This window comes from Microtus pennsylvanicus, chromosome 1 (assembly GCF_037038515.1).
Source record: "Microtus pennsylvanicus isolate mMicPen1 chromosome 1, mMicPen1.hap1, whole genome shotgun sequence".
Lineage (NCBI taxonomy): Eukaryota > Metazoa > Chordata > Mammalia > Rodentia > Cricetidae > Microtus > Microtus pennsylvanicus.
In genome coordinates this window covers 172,343,578-172,365,720 of record NC_134579.1, presented here as the reverse complement: position 1 = coordinate 172,365,720, position 22,143 = coordinate 172,343,578, and the positions used below count along the sequence as shown (strand labels likewise).

At 36.0% G+C, this 22,143-nt stretch overlaps 1 pseudogene; it reads right to left on the bottom strand.

Annotated features, from left to right (window-relative positions):
* Window positions 1-18,701: 18,701 nt before the first annotated feature.
* Window positions 18,702-19,786, bottom strand: LOC142860608 (forkhead box protein H1 pseudogene; annotated as a pseudogene).
* Between the last annotated feature and the right edge of the window lie 2,357 nt (window positions 19,787-22,143).

The window sequence follows — 22,143 nt, the reverse complement described above, 5'->3', positions numbered from 1 at the left end:
AGTCTTGTATCTGCTTGTCATTCGAGACTCATTACCCACCTATTCCTGAGACCTTGTCCCGTCGGTCCCAGTGCCTTGGTTAAGCTGGTCCATCACAGGGAGCACCGAACATGGGGCTCAAAAACTGTGATTTCATCAGACATCTCTCAGGATAGGTAACCTATCTCTCCTCTTTTTTTAAAAAAAAAATTTGAGGTAAGAATAGGCTTTCACCAGAGCCCTGCAAGGTCACTAATAAAGAATCACCACCAGGTTAAGACAGTGAGTAGGTAACAAAAAATCATGGGGCATTCTCATTCAAAAAGTAAAGACCTGTTCCTTTCTGTGTTGAGTCATATGCTTAAAGACAAAGAAAACAAAGTTTCTAAAAAGTCATCAAATGATTTTTATAATTTTATTTTAAAAGTGAGTACTTGGTTTCCTAAAGAGGGGACTCTTTCTCTATAAAACCTGAAAAGGGTAAAAAAGAAAATAAAAAGGTATTGTAAAAAATATGGCCCTGGGAAAATCCCTACCCCTGCATTTTTATTTGGGTCCAAATAAAAGATCTTTTAACTGATAAATCAGAATGGAGTTTTTAGCTGAGAAAGCTCCTTTGGAACAAGAAAAAGAGTCTGATAAGAATCCTAAAGACAAAAAAAAAAAAAGGCTTGTAAAAACTTTATGTCTAAAAATGATACAGGTAGTAGTAAGGCAGACTTGCTTAAAGCAAATCCTGAGGACAGGTATAAAGATTAAAAAAAAGATGATTGGGATTTAAAAGATGAAGCAGCTAGATATCATGAGGGTAATGAAAAAAGAGATCATTTTCATGATCAGGATCCTCCAAAAACCCATTCACTAGCCTCTGCTTCCCCTCCTTGTAATAAAAAAAGGAGGGCACTGCCTCCAGATGTAGGCTTTATGGGAGCAGTGCAAGAGGCAAGGAGGACTGGAGATATGCCTTTTTGTTTCCCAGTTACAGCATTTGATGATGAGCAACGACAATGGGAGCCCCTGCCCTTAAACATTGAAGAAATTACAAATGGCAGTTAAGTCTGTGGGACCCTCCTCTCTTTATACTCTGCAGATTTTAAATATAATAAAAAGTATGTGGTTAACACCGTATGATTGACATCAGACCACAAAATCAGTCCTGTCTCTAGGACAATATGCCATTTATAAAACAAAATATAAAGATAAAACACGGAATGTAGTTAAAAAATCTCTCTTAAAGAGGGGCAAAACCAACTATGGCCATGTTTACAGGCAAATGAAAATATGCTACTTTACAAGCTCAAACTAAAATACCAAAACATTTTTTAAAAGAAGTTTCAAAATTAGCAGTTACGGCTTAGAAAAAATTACCAGTAGAGGAAGACAAGGCCACACTCCTCACTGGTATTAAACACAAAACAGATAAACCATATAAAGATTTTATGGGTAGATTAGAAGCTTTACAAAAAAATGCTTCCTCCTTCAGAATAAACTAAGATGTTATTAAAATAACTAGCTTGGGAAAATGCCAGTTCCCTCTACAAGGAGCCTATAAGACCAACCAAAAAGAAAGGGAAGATACAAGAGATACAAGATTATATTAAAGCATTGATGCTTCACCAGCAATGGTTCAAGGTATGGCCTATGTAACAGTTAACGGACAAATATTCAATAGTACCTATATACAAGGATTCCAAAAAAAAAAAAAAAAGCCAAAGGGGTATGCTTCTCATGTGGCCAACCAGAATACATGAATAAAAATTATAACAATAATAAAAATAATTTATCAAAAGAAATTAAAAGGATACACCAGGGTTAGGCCCTAGATGCAGTAAAGGGAAGCACTGGAGAAATAAAAGTAGATTAAAGTTTGATTTTTTTTTGAATGGCATCTTATTAAGTAACTACCAAAAAGCTGATGATGAAAATAACAAAAAGAGGGGCAAGCCTTTAGACCCGTAGAAGAAAGAAGGCATATAGGTTAGAGGTCCTCCAGCCTTAATCCTAAGGCTCCTAGCTTTAATGTATTTCATTTGCCTAGGCCACACCTTAAAGCACAAGTTTGGATTTTGCTGTAGTAAAAGATTTTATCTTACCTCAGATAGACGAGACACAATTAGTAGACAAATATTTACAGGGACCTTTGCCTAATGGGCTAGGAGGATTAATCATTGGCAAAAGTTCTAATTATAAAAGAAATTTTAAAGTTTTTCCAGGAGTAATAGATGCTGATTATACTGGCATTATGAAAGTAATGATTCGACCATTAAAATAAACTCTTCAGTTACATAAGGATCAAAAAATAACACATATATTGTTATTAAATTATTTAAAGTTGCCTAACCCTGTGCTAAAAAAAATAGAGAGGGCAAGGGGCTCTATAAAAATAGCTACATGGACACAAAAAAATCACCAAAAAAAAAGGGCCTTTAAAATCATTGAAGTTAATAAAAGGCTTATAAAAGGACTTTTAGATAAAGGAACAGACAGGTCCTCAGTAGCAAACAAAAATTGGCCCTCTGTTTGGCCTCTTGGCAGAACTTCAACCACCTTACTAGGATTAGAAATGGCAAATAATATAATAAAAGTACAAAAAAAATTAAAATGAAAATGTAAAGATTCACAAGGGTATTTTTTTCTTATGTAATAAGTTCTTTATTTTTCTCCTTGTGGGGAAGAGATTTTATAAAAAATAAATATAAAATTAGTTACATCAGATTTTTTGAGTCTGCAAAATTTTCCATAGGGGACACTGATATTAAGTGTGTAGATTCCATTATGTAAAAAAAAAAATGATCAGCTTATATAGATGGATCAGTGGCCCCAACAACACAACAATAAATACAGGCTGTAAAATCTTTAGTTCAAAAACAATTTTAAAAAAGGGCCGTCTAAAAAAATTCCAATAGTTCTTAAAATACACAAATTTTTATAATAAACAAATCACAAAAATGAAGGCTCTTACAAGATTTAAGAGCCATTTGTAAAACTATACATGATATGGAAGCATTGCAACCAGGGCTTCCTTCACCTATAGCTGTGCCTCAAGGAAATTATATAATTGTTATTGATTTACAAGATTGTTTTGTTACAATAAATCTAGACCCTATAGATTTCCAAAGATTTTCCTTTAACGTACCTTCAAGTAACTTGCAAACACCTTAAAAATATCAATAAAAAGTCTTACAAGGGATAAAAATTTACCTACTTTATTTTAAAAGTTTGTTACTCAAGCTATAAAAGCGACTAAAAATAAATTTCCTCATGCTTATATAGTTTACTATATAGATGATGTATTATTAGCTAGCAAAAATAAAGATAAAACAAAAAACGTGAAACATGATACAGCAATTAACTGACAACTGTCTTTTTATAGCCCCTGATAAAATTCAACATAATAGGCCTTTAAATTATTTAGAAAAGTTTACATATAAAATGGTTATACTATGTCTTTAAAAAATGACCATTAGGTTTAATAAGTTAAAAACATTAAATGATTTTCAATCATCATTAAAAAGTACTAACTGGGTACAACCTTATTTTTAAAAAAAACTACAGAAAAATTGCATGTATTATTTAAAGCATTAAAAGAAGATTTTAATCCTAAATCTAAAATATTATTAACCCTAAAAATGTTTAAAAAGATAGCATTAATAAATAATTACAGACAGTTAAAGTACAACAAATTAATTATGCTAAAAAATGAAAATTTATAATTCTTAAAACAACATATACTCCAACAGGTTTCTTATTCCAAAAAGCTTTTTTAAAATGGTTATACTTACCACATACACAAACAAAAATGGTTTCATATATATATATATATATATATATATATATATGCAGTTAATTAATAGTTAAATTTAAAATAAGATCTAAAAATTGTTTTAAAATACATAACATTATTATTCCTTATAATAAACAACAATTTTTAGCATTATTACAAAATGATGATTATTGGAGTTTAGCATTATACAGGTCTAATTAAATATCACGCCCCCCAACACCCTTTGCTAACATTCACGAAAAATGTAAAAATAATTTTCCCCTCAAAGGTGTCAAATGTGCCTTTAGAGGAAATATTGACAATATTTACAGAGGGGTCCTCAAATGGAAACTCTATGGTTTATACTCTTAATCAACCTCCTATAATGAGAAGGTCACCAGATATCTTGGCTCAACAAACAGCTGTCATAGCTGCTCTACAACAGTATCCTTAAAGGATAAACTTATACACAGATTCAAAGTATATACTCAACCTATTTCCTGCCATAAAACAGCTTTGAATTCAGGTCAATTTAAAATTATTTCTTTGTTACAAAAATTGCAACAATTAATACAAAAAAAGGACTAAAAATCTTTTCATTGGTCTCATTGGAGAACACTCTAATCTACATGGTCCTCTATCCAAAAAAATTATGATGAAAGATTAACCAAAGATAATTGAATTAATAATGTTTTAAAACAAGCTAGAAAAGTCATAAAATTCATCATCAAAATGCTTTAACATCAAAAATGTTTCATATTGCAAAAAATATCAAGCTAGACAAATAGTTAAAAATTGCAAGCAAAGCCCAAAAGTATTTCATCCTCAAAAAAATGGGGGTAAATCCAAGAGGCTTAAAGCCACAAACACTATGACAGATAAATGTAATGCATATATCAAAATTTAAAAGATTGGTCTATATGCATTTAACTATTAATACCTTTTCCCATGCAATTCACACAACTGTCAAAACAAAAATGCAATAAAACATGTTATTCAACATCTTTAATTTTTTAAAAAATATTGAACCCTCCACCCCAAAACAAATAATTTTCCTGCCTATACTTCCCAATCATTTAAAAGTTTCTGTAAAACTTAAAAAATAAAACATGTTACAAAAATCCCATATTCTCAAGGTCAAAGAATTATAAAAATCAAACTTTAAGCTTCAAAGGCAAAAGAGTACTCAATATTATTTTCTTCATCAAGCATTAAATCATGTATTATTTGTATAAATCATTTAAATACTAAAAAACAAGGTTTAATGCCTATATAAAGACATTGGGGTGAAAAGAAAAGATTACCAATCAACCTGTGGTAAAATGAAGATTTACTAACAGGCACCTGGAAAGTGTCTGATATCTTAATAACCTCAAAAAGAGGATATCCATATATGTTTCCAATGGATGCTAAGTCACTCATCTGTATCCCAGATAGACTTGTCTGACCTTTCAATAAAGGCCAAAAAAAAAAAAAAAAACCAAAAAACTACAGAGACAAATAAAAAAAATGAAGTTTCACCTCTTCGCCTTCCTCCTCTACAGACAATAGCGACTAAGAAAGCTACATCAACTACTTGGGGTCAATTTAAAAGGCTCATGCGCTCAGCTGAAGAAGCTATGGTTTCTACAAAAAAAAAAAATAAAATAAAAAGACTGTTCCTGTTAAAAATATGTTTCTTGCTATACTAACTGTTCTTACAATGTTGCTCACACACACAAACAAAAGCCTATGTTCCAAACCATCCTATGGGTTGGAAAAATAATGACATAATTGAGATGACCACCAATAATAGTGATCTCTTGGGAGTGATAAGACATTTCTAATACACATTTAACATTTGATGTTATTACCTATACAAAAATGTAAAATAATACTCCTATATGTGTCTCTATGACAGAAAATATTCTCCTAAATGTTTGCCATTATGTTATAAAACATTCTTAACTGATGCTCCAGATCAATCAACTAATAAAAAAGACATACATAAAAATTAAAAATGATGGTCTTAGCATATAAAATTATAATAGTTTCTACATACCTAAAGAAAACTTAAAAATGAAAAAGGTGTTTTCAAAAATATAATAAAGATCAATATTGGGATTCATGGATTACAATGCCAAAATGGCTTAATCATAATTGTCAAAAGACTGTTATGCTACAACCCTATGATACCGTAGACAAAATATACATTTTTTCAATAGCTAATCGAACTCATATCATATTTTAAAAAATTCTCAAAAGTTTAATAAATATACACCTAATACTCTTTGGGAGCCTTTAAAAAGGGGGTTCAGTCCGGGATGGGTGACACCTACGCTGGTGAGTCACTCTCCCTTTTATAATAAAACGGGAGTGCAACCAGGCTTGTTTAGACTTTTCACCGCTACTAATCTACTACTGCTAAAAAAAGTCCAACCCCCCCCAAAACTCTCCTATTGGGGTAAGAGCCCATGTAAAATATCCTATGGAAATATTAACAAAAAGCCAAAATATTAACTATTACTAATTTAAGAAAGTCTTTTCATATTTTATGTTTTCAATGGATTTTTACTAATTACATTACTTCTGATTTGGATAAATAATATTCTGTTTTTATAATCCTAAAAAAAACCTTCATATGTTATGTTGCCTGTGAATATACATAATGGTCTCCGGTTTGATAATTTTGATTTACAAATTTTAAATGTTAAAATATTGCAGCCAAAGCATTTTGTTACAGCATTGATTTTAAAAATAAATAATTTAATTGATGTATTAACATCTCTTGCTGTTTCCACAGCAGTTTTGGTTTCAAAAATAAAGACAGCTAATTTTGTAAATAATTTAAATAAAAATGTTTCACTTGCCTTAGCAGAGCAACAAATTATAGACAAAAAGCTAAACACAAAAGTAAATACACTTAAAAATGGTTTTGGTTATTGGACAAGAAGTACAAAATTTAAAAACACAGCTCTCAGCAAGATGTCATACAAATTTAAAATATATTTGTATGATTCCTTTAAAATATAATTCTACATTCAATTAAAATGCCACTAAAATTATCTATTATGAGTATGACAAAACAAAAATGCTACTCATGATATCGCTGAACTTTAGATAGACATTACAGCAGTCAGTAAAGCTCATTTTGATGTCAAAGATTTAAATTCATTGACAAAATTCTTAAGCTCAAGTCTATTAAATATAAATCCTGTTAATTAAATACATTAAATTATGATTATTACAATTATTAGAGACATAGTAATAATTATAATTCTTGTCTTTTTAGTCATCTTCCACTTGATATCTTCTATCTCTACTATTTGCCAAAATGTACATGAGCTTCAATTAAAAAATAAAAAAGGGAGAGGTATCACGCCACCTTCTGCAGAGTCTGCGTGGTCTCTCACATAGGCTCTGACACAAGCTTCAAATAAAAAATTTCCGCAAAAAAGGTAAGTATTTGCTATGCTTCTTACACTGGAGCCCTTACACTTTTGGCATCACCTGCTTATGTTCGAAAAATATAGTCTGGTTTCTTCTAACAGGAAAGATAATAAGTTTCCAAAGTCTACTGATGAGACATTCCCATATAAAGGAGTATATGATGCTAATAAAAAAATGGGTTAACATTCAAGACAAAAAGGTTTTACAGGTTTAATCTAATGCTTAATAAATAAAAAACAAAAGACAAACTTAAATAAATAAGACAGATTCAACAAAAATAAAATAAAAATATAAAAGAAATAAATACCTATAACCTCTTGAGATTGGTTTTTTTTTAAAAAAAACTTAAATGAAGTTAAAAATATAAAAAAATCTTCTACATAGATTATAAAAATATAAAAAACCTATAAACTGTATAACTACCACAAATGCTCGCCCTTAGCTCAAAACGCCATAAACTCATAGCCTAAATAAAAATTTATATCAAAACTCATGCCAAGCCATGCCTAACATAACCAACCACAAACTCACACCAAAAACATCAATTCTTATATCTAATATAATTCTAAAAATAATCTATATCACATAAAAATACATACTGTTAAACAATTTTTTAGATATAAAAAATGAGCCTCATCCCTAATAAAAACACATTCGGATACAATTCCTTTAAGTCTTATGTCTTTTTATCATTTGCCAACTCCTTACCCACCTATTCCTGAGATCCTGTCCCTTCAGTCCCAATGTCCCAGTTAAACTGGTCCATAACCCTCCAGGATACCTTAAAATTTATCCCCTTTAATGTCTTGCAAGAAGAATAATTATGCTTCATTTATCACTAAAGTATTTACCAGTACCGACAATTGTGATTGTATTCTTTGTGAATTAAAGGTGATTTCATGAATTGCGGGTGCAACGTTTCTGTCCCTTGTTCTCCAGTATGTTCTTGAAAGGGACCAAAGAGGGAAAGCTAATGGCTAACTCTGAAGGAACTGTGCTCATACTGCTCTGTGCAGCATCTCATCAAGTCTGAGGGGACAGAGCACTGATGTCTCCCTTCAGAAGCCAAGTGCTTAAACCATGCTTTACAAAGAACTGGACCCTCCTTTCAACATACTTTCTAAATTACATAGATCCATATTTCATATTTTTCAAAAGCATAACTTTCCTTTTTTCACTCAAAACTGCGTCAGTCCTCTGTGGTTATTTCTAATGAAATGCACATATCTGAACAGTCAACGCTAGCATCCACAAATTAGAGATGTGTGGATGCTTAACGTGTGATGTTTATCTTTCTGCATTGAGTTCCCTGCTTAGAATGATTGATTCCTGCTCTATCCATTTACCTACTAGTTGCTTTATTATTTCATTTTTATGATCAGCTGTAAATAAACCATTGTGTAAATAAAACACATTTTCATCATTTTTTCATACTTTAAGGACATCTAGATTGTTTCCATTTCCTGGTTACTTGAACAAAGAAACAATGAACATAAGTAGGCAGCTATCTCTGATTTAAAATACTTTTGGAATATGCCCAATAGTGCTATACTTGATTTGTGTTATAAATCTATTATCAGCTTTTGTTAGAAGAGCTTGAGATAGGGTATCTATGTGTTAGTGCCCTGGCTGTCCTGGATCTCACTCTGCAGACCAGATCTGCCTCCTCCTGAGTGCTGGGATTTAAGCATGCACCATCATTACCCAATTACCTTTAGCTTTATGAGGAACCTTTGATGGAGGAAGGTCACTGGTTAAATAAAGAAAATGCCTTGGCCCTGATAGGTATTTTAGGCCCTGATAGAAAATTAGGTAGGCAGAGTAAACAGAACAGAATGCTGGGAGGAAGAGGAAGTGAGCTTGCACAATGCCAGAGTGATGGAGCAGGCCGCCAGGTCAGACATGCTGAATCTTTCCCGGTAAGACTGGTGTTACACAGATTATTAGATATGGGTTAAAGCAAGATATGAGAGTTAACCAGAAGAGGCTAGATATAATGGGCCAGGCAGTGTTTATGGAATACAGTTTGTGTGTCATTATTTTGGGGCATAAGCTAGCCAGGCAGCCAGGAGCTGGGTGGCAGAAATGCAGCTACAAACCTCCACACTGGTTTATTTAGAAACTCTATCAGTTTTCACTCCCACCAGCAGTGAATAAGCGTTCCCCTTCCCCCACATCCACACCAGCATTTGCCATCATTTTTTTTTATTAGATCATAGATGTTGTAACTAGGGTACTATGAACACATGAAGTAACTGTGCTTAGCACTTACTTTGTTCCTACGGGCGCTGAAAATGTGTTTAATATATTCCATGGCTATGTATATTTCACTTTTTCTGAACTACCTGTTTTAAGCATTGTTCATGCTTTCTAGGTGTTTAGGTTTTCATTTATTTGTGTATTCTAGACACCCATCATCTGTGGATAAAGATTTTTTTCAATTAATGGGTTGCCTCTTCACTCTAATGTGAAGAATGATGGCATTCTTTGCTGTACAAAAACAGTTTAGTTTCCTGTGGTCCCACTTATCGATTTCACAAATAAATGAAAACCTAAACACCTAGAAAGCATGAACAATGCTTAAAACAGGTAGTTCAGAAAAAGTGAAATATACATAGCCATGGAATATATTAAACAATGCTTATGCTTGTAAGTTCAAGTGTATACTCTTCTTTCTTCTCTACCAGATTTAGGGTTTCATGTCTAATACTAATATTCTTTATCTATTGGTATTGCATCATGTGCTCAGTGAGAGACAAGGATCTATTTTCATTCTTCTATGTGTAACTGTCAAATCTGACCAACACTATTTTTGGCACTGTCTGTTCTCCAATATGTATTATTGATGTCTGTCAAAACTCAGGTGACTGATGGAATGTGGACTTCCCTGTGGGTGGTCAGTAATACTCCACAGAGCCATGTGTCTGCTTTGGTGACAGCATCTTGCTGTTTTGATTCACTTTCTATGATTCTTACTATAAATCCCAGCACTTTACCTGACCGAATACCTCCACAAAATAATTGTAGCTTCAACTTCCATCCAACGTTGTTTCCATTGCCTTATTAGTGAAAATTAACCTATATTTCATTCTTTTATTAGTGAAAATTAAGTCATATTACCCTAGGCAAAAAAAAGCCTTCATAGTAAAAACAGTGCATGCTGAGTTACAGCTCTCAATTAGGAAGAAACAGGAGGACTATTCAGCTGACTGACTAAGCTGCCCTTCTCACCAGCAAGGGATTTGAGTGAGGAGTTACTGAAGCAAAAGTTACAGAATGAAAATGTGTTCCTGGATTGTCCCCTCAGATCACTTCCCAGAAGCAACATTAATGCCTTGTGAATGAGTCTTGCAAATGTGATGGCCAAATAATTGTTAGAGTTTACCAGTGTATCACTAGCCTACTTTGAGAAAACAACAGAGAAACCTATATGCTGACAGTGCTTACTCTGAGGATGTCTTTAGATGCAACTCATGGAAGCCAAATGTCTGTATCCTATCCAGAAAAACATCTCAAGTTGTATTATTAAAATGAATAAAATGAAAATAAGGTAGGTGGATGGATGTTCTGAAAACTAAATCCAGATTTCAGTTGGGCCTGTCATTTTTTTTTTAGACTGCTTTAAATGGGGAAAGGTCCTTATAGAGAATGAGAGATGAGGCTTTATTAGACTTTTATTGCCTCTTGGTTTTTTTTATTATTGCATTTCCTCTTAATTTCATTGAAAAATCCATACTCTGTTTGAAAATAGATTTTAATTAGGTTTTAAGCCTATACTAATGATCTCCAGCATGTTAAAATTATTGCGGCATCGGGCGTTGGTTCTTTTTTTGAGGATAAGGAGAGAGGACATGTATTCTTTGTAGCCTTAAGCATATATGGCATGGAAACTGGCAAGCAGCCAAAGTATGCAAATATATAGAAAGTATGTGTTTCTCCTTATTTTAGAAAAGTGTAGCTTTCCTAATACCAGAAAAAGTGTTACAGAAATAAAAGTGTAAATTGATTAAACATGCATTTTAATACCCCACAATCCCAGTCTTCTTTGAACACCATCTTCTAATATAGTCCCACAGTGAAGTTGATTAGTACCAGAAAGAGAGCCAAGGACATGTAGATGATTAAATAAATACAGAATAAAGGAGGAATGCAAATCCTTTGAAATACTTTAGGGGTTGTCTGGAAATATAAGAAATAGAATTTAGTTCTAAGCTTATAATGCAAAACATTGAATTAGATCAATTAGATCAATATGGGTGTGGCAAAATGAAAAGAAACAGAAACCATCACATGAGAATAAGATCCTCCAGCATTTCTAACGAAATAGACCATGCATTTATGATATATTTAATAAACTGAAGAGAAAGAAGAGAGAGAGAAGAGAGGGGAAAAGAGAGAGAGAGAGAGAGAGAGAGAGAGAGAGAGACAGACAGACAGACAGACAGACAGACAGACAGACAGAGACAGAAAGAGAGAGAGAGAGAATGACTCATGACTCTCAGGCTATTCTATATGGTGGTGATACAGCATCTATTTCTGGCAAGCTAAGCAGAACCTGATTTAAGTTCAAACTATCCTTCTCCTTCAGGGCATGTGTATACAATACAAGGAATGGCAACAATATGTAAGAGTTTAAAATTCAAAGAAGAATATTCTTAATTTTCCAAATAGTAGAACAGGTGATGGGGAGAGCACTTCTATATAAAAGGCTTTCTTGCTAGGGCATCTATTGCCACAATCAAACACCATGACAAGAAGAAATTTGAAGAGGAAAGTGTTTATTTCGCTTTGCACCTTGTAGTCCATCATCTGAGAAAGTCGGATTCAAGGAACCTGGAGTAGAAACTGATGCAGAAACCAGGTAGGGGTGCACTTTTTGTCTTGCTCCTCATGGCTTGCTCAGCCAGTTTGTTATACACCCAGGACCACCAGCCCAGAGGCAACAAGGTCTACAGTGAACTTAGCCTTCTACATCATGAATAGCAACAATAACAACAAAAAGTCACCACAGACTCGCACAGAGGCAATTTGATGGAGAATATTTTCTCAATTTTGGTTCTTTCTTTCAAAAAAGAATATAGCTTATATAAAATTGACATAAAACTAGGCAACAAAAAGGCAAATATGAGATTGAAAAATCACATTACAGCATTTGTAAAACAAAAAAAATGAAAACAAGATTAATTTGGCCAGCTCATTAAATATTTAGGTATGGAAACACAGTCAGTGATGTTGGGGCCAACATTACTTAAAGGGCAGCTGCCGCCAAATAATCCCAGTCTTAAAGATCTCAGTACACATGGCACTAAGCCTGTTTCAAAACTCTTTCCTTGTGAGTACCTGCTTTGTTGGTTTTTTCATTAGCATGTCACTGAAGTTCAGAACTCCTTCCCAGTCATCACAGTAAATATTTGTCAACTGTTTTGCCTTTTTTAAATATAGCATATCAGTTCAGGCATTGGGCCAAATCTAGCAAGAATTTTCAACTGCTCCCTCCTTTACACAATCAGTGCCTTAAACTGATAGTTAGTCATAGGAATTATCATGTAGTCATGAAGTTCTGGACACAGAAAAATGGGTGTGAAAGAGTTGGAGGTTTTTAAAAATGAAGTTCTGAGCATAATTTAATAGAAAAGAACAAAATAAGAGAAAATATTCTTCTCTAAAAATAAATTTGTGTGTTGCTATACAAGTTATCTTTATATAGATGTAATACATGCATTGACATTTTATGGTTTTACATCTGGGATAATAATTTTGTAAACCCAAAAACTCTAAATATAAATAAAAGAGAACTTCTTAGTAATATAAGTTTTTAGTGATTTACTGTTAATACAAACAATATGAATACAGCTAAGGATAATAAACAAAGAACTTGTATTGAGAATAAATTTCTTAGTTATCAGAATAAACATTGAACAAACTCTGGCAGAACCTGACCAGGGGACTTTCCACTCTGCTAAAGATGCCTGAAATCTACACCCTGTGTTGAAACTCCAACTCCTTCCCCCTCACTGCTCTTGCCCAGCTCAGTCACCCACTATCACTCACATTCTGAGAGTCAGGGTAAAGCAGTTGCTAAAGATAAAATGTCCTTGTCTGAACAAACCCCTCCAAGAAGGAAAGCTAACAGTAAATTCCTCATTCAGTTGCATTTCACCCACCTCCAAAGTCTTCACACCTGGTAGGTCTCGCTTTCCTGAAGGAGGGTGTCAGTTCTTTCCTGTTTGAAAGAAGTAGTCGATGTGCTGAGGATGGATTCCGGTCTATTTTCTGTCTCCTGTCTCCTTTCACTGCTTCAGAAATCTAAGACTAATGCGGTGGGCAGAACTTTCGTTCCTCTGTCAGTGTGTACAGCAGTGGGTGAACGATATTACTTGGTGACAAAAGTGAGAGACTCAAGCATTACTTCAATTCTTGTTTTTCATTTATGCATGTAAACACTTGTTCACATGAACAATTGAGAGAGATTGGAGGAAGTTGGCCTGTAATGATTTTCAGTTTAGTGAGCTGTAGTATAACCTGACAAATATCATATCAGGCAAAAATTTATCTGCTTTGTCCTATGATTGTATTGAAAGCAGGGCTCTGGAATCAAGTTGACTTGAAAATTAGAATACGAAGCAGTTAAAAAACATTCACTTTCTTGACATCTGTATCAAAAATTTGAAAGACGTTTTATGTGATGTTCAATGTGCCACAGACTGACTCTGGACAGATAAGAGATTGTCATTCCTTCACAAAGTAGCAAACGGTTGGGGATGACCATTAGTATAACCTAGGCCTACTTAGAAGTAGACAATTTTTAGTATGTTCACCAAAGGGACACATATTCCATCCTGAAGCGCATTGCCAAATAGTACTATTTGAATAAACTAGAAATGGAAGCAAAATCTCATTTACCCTCCTTATTGTATTCTCTCCCTTTTGGGCCAATTCCCTTACCTATTAAGTTACGTTTAGCTTGTCTTCACTGCCTACACTCTCTATCAGGAAAAGAATGGAAGCTTTTAATTTTAAAGCATGGTGTTTGGTGATCTGAAGTAGTAGAATTTATGCTATACTTTATGAATTTGTATGCTGACAGAAATTAACATCTTAATATTAGGAGATATAGTTCCATCATATGTTTCCAAGTATTTCTTAAATACTAGATACTTGTTGAAAGTGTTGCACAGAGGAATTTACCTCCTGAGAATCCCCTTAAGCTCACTGATTCCCTGCTATACAGAACAGCCACAGTTGCCTGCTCAAAATACAAAAAGCAGTGCTGTGAGTCTGAGAAGCAGATTAGTGTTTAGGCTGCATTGAAGCAGTGGGAACTAACAGAGAGTCTCAAAGCACCTCAAAAAAATCCATGCATCAAAATTTTGACCTCCTGGAGCTGATGTAGAGTTCCCTTGATATAAAAGTTTTAGGGATAAACCACACTTCATACTCTAATAAGGAAGACAAAAACTTGCAAAACATTTTGTGAGAAAAACAACAAAGTGTGCACAAAGGCATGGATTGCACTTTTAGATTAACTGCCAATAGTTCAGTGTAAAAGATGTGGGAGGAATGTGGAAGATGAAGCAAAAAACCAACTAGAATATAAGAAATCTCATCTGGCTTTGGATATCTTTTTGCTTTACCCAAGTGTTTCGTTACTGCAGCCTTCAGAAATGTCTTTGATTGAGAACTTGCATTAAGGAATCACTGGGAATAATATTAGAAGCTAGTGTATTGGTTAAATAAAATGGGACTTTACCATGAGCTATGACACAACTGACTGTAGCCAGAGTTCCCATGACATCATAAACACCTAAAGTGAGATAAGAGAACGCAATAAGAACGTGGATGACAACAGAATACCATGTCTTTGAGAATTAACACATTTGAAATTTTGCATGTATTATCTGTAATCATTAACACTATCTCTTAACATTAATTACACAGTCTCATTGTTAGAAGAAAGCTGTGGCTCAAGGATGTTTAAGAGAAAATATTATCTAAATTCACATATGCAGTGCCAAAGTCATAATCCAAACACATATTTTCCTGTTTATTTTTCCTCCATTTATTTAAAAAAGAAAAACGAACAAAGATGAGGAAAAGTAAAGATCACCATATTGTTGTATATGCTTTGTAATGTTCAAATAATTTGCTTATCCAATTTCTCTTTTGATCCCAGAACACTGTGAGGACAGAGATGTGGTTTTCTCCATCTGTATTTTCTTGTGGAGGTTGCCTTGTACAAGGTGACATCATACATATCCACAGTAATGGTCGGACTTTCTTTTATCCAGTGTCTATACTGTCTCTTTGCTATCTTTCCCCTTCTTCTTTCCCTCTTATAGCTATGAACTGCATACATAATCCCAAACAGTTGGCTAGTTTTTAAATATAAACCACCCATCACAGAAGAAATGGTGGTGATTAGAAACAGTTCAGTGTAGCCACTAGCTAGCTAGAAAGGTATGTAAATTTCATACTAATGAATATCTGAAAGAAATAATTCAATATGACTTAATTCTCTTTCTCTACCCTTCCTTTGTTCCTCTCTTTCTCTCTCTCCCTCTCTCCCTCTCTCCCTGCTATCCTCCCCCTCTCCCTCCTCCCCTCCCACTCTCCCTGCTACCCACCCTCTTTCATTTCCACTCTCACACACATTCACTCAGACCATTTTGTCAAATTTGTCTTAAGAAATTAAAACAGAGCAATAGCAAGACCTAATTTTTCCAACTCTTTTTAGAAGTCTAGTTTTAATTTTAGATCTCATCAGGGATTGAGTCCGTCAGCTTAAATTTTTGCGTGAGAAATTTAAGCTAAGTAGAAAGAAGAATTTCTTGACATTGAGAATTATAAAGCATGGCAAAGTCTTGCCACCAGAGACTGCAGCATCCTGCGCTGAAAGTCAGTGAACTAGCAAAGGCTGCCCTTTGCCTGCCGTGCTTTAGTGATGGGCCTAAATGGAAGTGGTCTCTTCGGGAAAGTGGTAGACCAGGTGACCTTTCACAGTCTCTTTTAGTCTCTAAATTTCATTACTCTGTAATCTTATTAAAGAGAAAAAAATACATGTAATAATGTCTACTCATTCAGAGGTCAAAGCCTCTGGAAACCTCAGAAGTTGATATATTGCCTTAAACTAAAAAGATGTAGTGGGGGGAAGGAAGGAAGTTCTCAAGCATGAAGACATATTAACTATTGAACTCAGACTATTACACCTATTCTATTGAAAAGGTAGAGACACTCTCATGCCTCTTCTAGACAGCTAAGTATAAAATAGAGCACAGAAAAAGACAATGAAGGAGACAAATCTAAGAGGATGAATCTGCTTATTAAGAACCTGAGTCCTTTATGTACCACATCAGTTCCTAAAAGCACAAACAACACTAAACCAAGCCTGTAGCTTTAGTTAGGATGCCAAAACAGCACAAAAAAACACAACTTCTTCACATAGTAGGGATATATGGTTTTCTTTATTCTATTTCTACATTGACCCCCTCTTAAAAAAATTAAAGAGAAAACCAATCCTTTAAGTGAATATTCCTAAGATGCATATCATATTTGTTTCTAGGACAGATGCAGTTATTAAACTAGACATGTGAATATATTTGATTTTATGTATATATTTGATGTTTTTTCCTCTTGTAGGTCTGTACACCATGTATATATCTAGTTACTCTGGAGACCAGGGAGAGAGAGTCATATCTCTAGGAACTGTAATCACAAATATAAGCTGTTATGTGGGTGAAGGAAATTGAACCCACATTCTCTTAAGAACAGCCAGTTCTAGCTCATATATATATATATATATATATATATATATATATATATATATATATATAAACCATTTATAACAATTAATAACTACACACACACTAACCAACTTAAACAATGAAAAGAAAATTCTGTTAGATCAGGGGTTCTCACCTTCTTAATACTATGACACTTTAAAATAGTTCCTTAGGTGTGGTGATTCCCCAACCATATAATAATATCATTGAGACTCTATAACTGTAATTTTGTTACTGTTACAAATCATAATGTAAATATTTGATATGCAGGATACCTGATATGCGACCCCAAAGTGGTCGAAGACTACAGATTGGTAATTGCTGTGTTAGATGAAGAGCAATGACAACCATTAGTTCTTCTTCCTGCCTATGTTAGCTCTCTTGTCACGTTTAATGTATGCGCTAGGTTGTTATAGACGTGCATTTCTCATAAACTCTTTTACTCAGTTACTTTTCACAAGTAAATATCTATTCATGTAGTTGGCTTTCAATACCCACGGGCTCTGAATCTGAAGTTTCAACAAACTACAGATCAAAACCTTTTTAGATGTATGTCTGCTGGCAAGGAATATAGCTCACTGCTAGAGTGGTTGCCTAGTGTGCATGGGACAGTAGATTTAATTCTCAACACTGCAAAGGCAAAAGAAAAGAAATAATCATTGAATGCATAGACTTTGTCATTACTCCCCCAAACAATACAAAATTAAAAATGATTTGTATAGCATTCAAATTGTACAAATTGTTAGAAGCAATCTAAAGATGATTTAAAATCTATAGCAGAAAATATGTAGATAATTTGTCAATACCATGCTATTTTCTATAAGAGACTTGAGCGCATGCTTGTGGCTATCAGCTGGAGACTCTGAAGTTCATTCTCTGTGGACAACATGAAATGCTTCTCTGGTATTTAACTTTCCAAAGAACGGAGATGAGTCAAAGGTATTAGTACACATGCACAGCCCCAGCACTCTCTCCAAATAAATGAATAAATTTGGATATATTGTGGAAGCAATTATAAACAGTTAAAAAAATATGAGGAAATTAAGATGGAGTAACAGTGGAAAGCTTATAATACCGCCAGTGGTGCCAGTAGGAGGCGATGGAACCTTTAGGAAGTGGGAAATAAAAAGAAATTTGGTCACTGAGGGTCTATACTAAAAGATGTCCTCCCCCAACTCCATCTCACTATTTCTTCTCCTGCCCTCACCCCAAATACCATAAAAATGAGCGGATTTTCTTTATCACTTGTCTTTTTTTGAAAAGCCTTGTAAATTCCTTTACTGTTAATCTCTCCCCTACTTCCACCACACCAAATCATGTAGGGTCCAGATTTCATTTCCTAACCCTCTCCCCAAAAGGTGCTACCTCCTACCCAAGGGTGGGGGGAAGACTTCAGAATGGACCCACTTTTGGCTCGCCCTCCCCAAGCCTGGAGCCAAGAAGGCACGGTGACAGAGGAATGGCTAGATGGATGGCGTGACAGAGTGGGATAAAGGGAAGATGCCCCACTCTAGGCTGAGCGCTGCTTCTTCAGATCCCGTCCCTGTGTGTGGGAGAGTGACTGGCTCGACCTGTCGTGTCTAGCAGAGGCAAAAACCTTTCTGGAGTAGCCCAATTAAAGTTGTGTGTTTTCAGCAACGCCGTGACTGGTGTTTTAAAGCTATTGCTGTGGACATGCTCCTAGCTCTGGTCTCCATCAAAATGGTACCCATAGGTAGAAGGGAGAAGCAGCCCCTGACTGCCTTGAACTATTACAGGCTGTACCAGGAAAGCAGCCAGCCGGTGGCAGGAGCAGCCAGGTGCCAAGGGTGGTTGGCCCACACATCATAGATGCTCTTGTTGGGTGGTACTTCCTGGAAGAGGAAATCTAGAGCACAGAGCAGGTCCGGGGATCCTTGGGATTCAGCACCTACACTTCAGTAGGCTGGACTGTTTGAAGACGGGCACTAGGGACAAGAAGTGGGAGGTAGTGTGGCCAAGGGCACTACTACATTGGGTGTGTAGATGGGCAAGTAAGAAGTGGGTAGCTGTTTTCACAGGAAAGCTCTGCACCCCCTGCTGGACATTCCTATGGGATCTTGGGAAACCTGAAGTAAGTGGACTGGCCAGCTGCCTTGCTCTGGGGAAAGAGAAGGCCCTTGGGAAGTCTCCCCGTCTATTCTTGTGGGCCCAGGAAGGGAGCAGAGGGGCCACAGAGGCTTCTCAGTGGAGTTATCGGGTGAAGTACACATCTCTTTTTCCCTCTTGGAACTGGTACCTGCCTGAGCTGAACTACTCTGTCCAGCTAGCGCAGGCTGCTGGGGCCAGGCTGATCCTTTCCTGGCGGTCCGCTGGCAGGGACTGGATGCTGAAACCATCCTTGGATGGTGGTTGGGCACTGGGCGGCCAGTAAGACCTGCCGTGGAGCACGTAGGGGCCCAGGTCCTTGACGAAAGCTCTGCGTGTGCCCCGGGTCTGCCATCGCCAGCACAGGGCAGTGTTCTGAAGGCGCAGTGCCTCTGCTGGGATCAGGCTCACATCCACCGCCCAGAAGTGGCCTTGGCCTGGGGCTTTGCAGGGTCCTTGGGCACCTTCTGGAAGCACCAATTAGAGGAAAGGTTGTGGCGGATGGAGTCCTTCCAGCCTTCGTAGTCGTCCCTGAAGAAGGGGAACATTGCCTGGACCTGACGGATGATCTGGGCCAGCTTCAGCTTGCGGAAAGGTGCTGCCTGAATTACCAGAGCGATCGTGGCCAAGTAGGTGTAGGGGGCTTGTCATGACGCAGGTATCTCTTCTTCCTCCTCTTGCGGGGAGACTCTGCATTTGGAGGCCTCTGATGAGAGGTGTTGCAAGACATCACGCAAGGAAAGTGGCCCTGTGGGGGGGTCTGACCTAACAAGGGGCTCTGGGCAGACAGTCTCTATCACGTCTTTTTCATAATGGACTACTTTGCCACTTAAGCAAAAGAAAGGTAACCATGAATCAAAATGTCCTCTTTTCTTACGTGGTGTTGGTTGATTCATTTTGTCACAGTAATAGAACACTGGAACACACAGGTCAAATTTCAAAGAAAGTAGAATTCAGCTATAAAACTGTAGCAGCAACTATATACAGTTCAAATACAAGCTGTTTATAATTTGATCTTGTGATTTTGTTTTGTGTAAGAAGTGAACAAAACAAATTAGGTGTTCGATTGTCATTAACTTCCTTGATCAATTTTCTTTTAACAACAACTTTTGTAAGTTCTTCTATGTATTCCGCAGGGGGACTTGAAAAAGTATTTCTCGTGGTTCTTTTCCTATATTGTCAGATTACTCTGCAATGGGGAAGTGGGCACATGATTTTGGAAGGCTGTCTCATAGCAGAAGCTATAGTTTATGGAAACAAGATTGATGTTGTGTGGACATAACTTGTCCACTGACTTTGAGGATACTCTTGTTTCTTCAGATAGAGATCTGTAGTTGCAGCCTGCAGAACACACAGACAGATTTCCGGCAATGTGTTAAACTTGAATTCTCGAAATTACAATCCTTCTTGCTTGTAAAATACAGATCACATTCTATTGTCTGCTATTGCTTAATTCCTGGCCAGTAGAGCTCCATAGGAACAAAGCAGAGAAGAAATCCACTCACCATCCAGTTCATAGCAACGATAAGACAAATACAAATCATTTGCCCCAAAGAAACCTAGTTTATTTTTTTCCTGTTGTAGGACATTGAAAGAAATCTCTCCTGGGAGTTCTCAGAAGAATGCATTGGGCAGATGCTTGACATGATTTTTACAGTTGCATATGATAGTGCGCTTCCTGTAGCTGCTCTGTGTACCATCCCTCAGAAAAGGCTGAAGGCATATATCCAAATGCAATTCTGTACAAGCAACTCTACAGGGGCTGAAGCAATGCAAACAACTACACAGTCAGTTCTCCAAGGACCAGACTAAGTCCAATTTACAAAAAAAAAAAAAAAGGACCAAAAGAACATAGTTATGACAAATGCTCTAGAGAATGCTTATAAATATATTCATGCAAAAAATCTTTATCAGGGTGATTGGCTAAGGTGTGTGTGTGTGTGTGTGTGTGTGTGTGTGTGTGTGTGTGTGTGTGCTTCTTGAGGCCATAAAACCAGTTTTCAAAAATTAGAAAACTTCACATTTATAATGTTTCTTATTTTCTGAATTCTCACAGGTAAGATTTTTCTTTTAGATATTTATTAACATCTGAATCATTCTTTATTTCCCATGAAAACAATGAACTCAGTCATGAGAATTTCATAAGATTTTGTCTTGAAAATTTCCCAAGTGATTCCCCCTATGATCCTTGTCAAGATTATTTTCCCACCAGAAATCCTGTCAAATCAGGTACTAAGAACAAAGGTATGTTCTGAGGCGACAAAGTTTCTTATTAATTTTATGACCAGGAAATATTCTGATGGCTGGATTCTGAGTCTTCAGTAATTTACATACATCTTCTCACACACTTTATCTTAACTTTCTCCATGACAGGATGTAGGGCCCTGGTCTGCCCTTGTTTTTGGGGTGCATTTGTGGGGACAGTTTATGGTCAGCTGACTAAGCATCCTGTGTTTCTGTGCTCTCCCTGCCCCTCCTGGTGATTAGTTGCAGGACATTGTCTCCATTGTTAATATGGTAATTTCTCACCTGCCTGGGCAGAGATCCTTGTGCAGCAGTTAGGTAGATAAGGACTCCCTCAATTCTGAATAAACTTGCATTCGGCTGGTCTCCTTTCGAATGACCCTGGTCTCTGTGTGTGTTCTTTCAATCTCCAGGCCCTTGCTCGACTAGCGTGCAGTACAGTGGCGCGTGAACTGTACCGAGGGTGTAACACAAAATCGGGTGTTACAATCATCGGCAACTAGACCCATCTGTGAGATCAAAAAGTAGGGATGCCTGAGAAGTCGCCCTCAAAAAGGCTGGACAACAGGTAAAAGATTAAATGGCGAGGGTAAATTGGTTATGGGTACAAGTTATTCTGTTCCAGTGTTGAGGGTGTAACACAAAATCGGGTGTTACAACAGGAAGCAGGTTTTGGGGGACCTTTGATAAATATCTTTGGAGAAACTAAAGAGAATGTAAATTCCTTCCTGCAAAGTCCATATACTTAAGTCAAAATAACACATACAGGAGAAAATTTTGGAAAAGGGTCTGCATGCTTTATTCTAAAGGAGAAAAAGAAAAGAATACTCTGTATAAATATTT